The following is a 461-nucleotide window of genomic DNA, read 5'->3' as shown; positions in this document are numbered from 1 at the left end:
GGAGGACTGAAGCCGTTCTCAGTCAATTGGTCTCTGTGTGCTGCTGTCAGAGATGCACTCCTAGGTGACCTGATGCAAAACCTCAAACCTCAGGAATAGTAAACAGCTTCTCGGCTGTCATCTGGGCTTTAGCACTTTGGCCCATTCTGCATCTAGCATTCGCTCCGTTGTTTTACCAAACCCACACTGAACAGAAAAAAGATGCGGCTCAAAGCCACATTCAAAAACCCCGGGCCAAGGCTGTACTGACTGCAGAGTCACCCCTGAACGGCCATAAAATAGCCATAAATCTATGCAGACGGCACCATAAAACCGAGAGATCAAAGGAAGTGAAACCAGCTTGCAGTGTGGAGGCTACCATAAAACCCAACAATCGAATACAGTGAAAGTGGCATGTAATGAACAGGGGAATTTCTGCTCCAATGTGGGTTTAGTAAAACAGCGGAGCGAATGTTAGATGC

Source organism: Gekko japonicus, unplaced genomic scaffold (genome assembly GCF_001447785.1).
Source record: "Gekko japonicus isolate JY-2015 unplaced genomic scaffold, Gekko_japonicus_V1.1 scaffold351, whole genome shotgun sequence".
NCBI lineage: Eukaryota > Metazoa > Chordata > Lepidosauria > Squamata > Gekkonidae > Gekko > Gekko japonicus.
The sequence above is the reverse complement of the archived record's forward strand: the minus strand, read 5'-3'. Positions refer to the sequence as shown.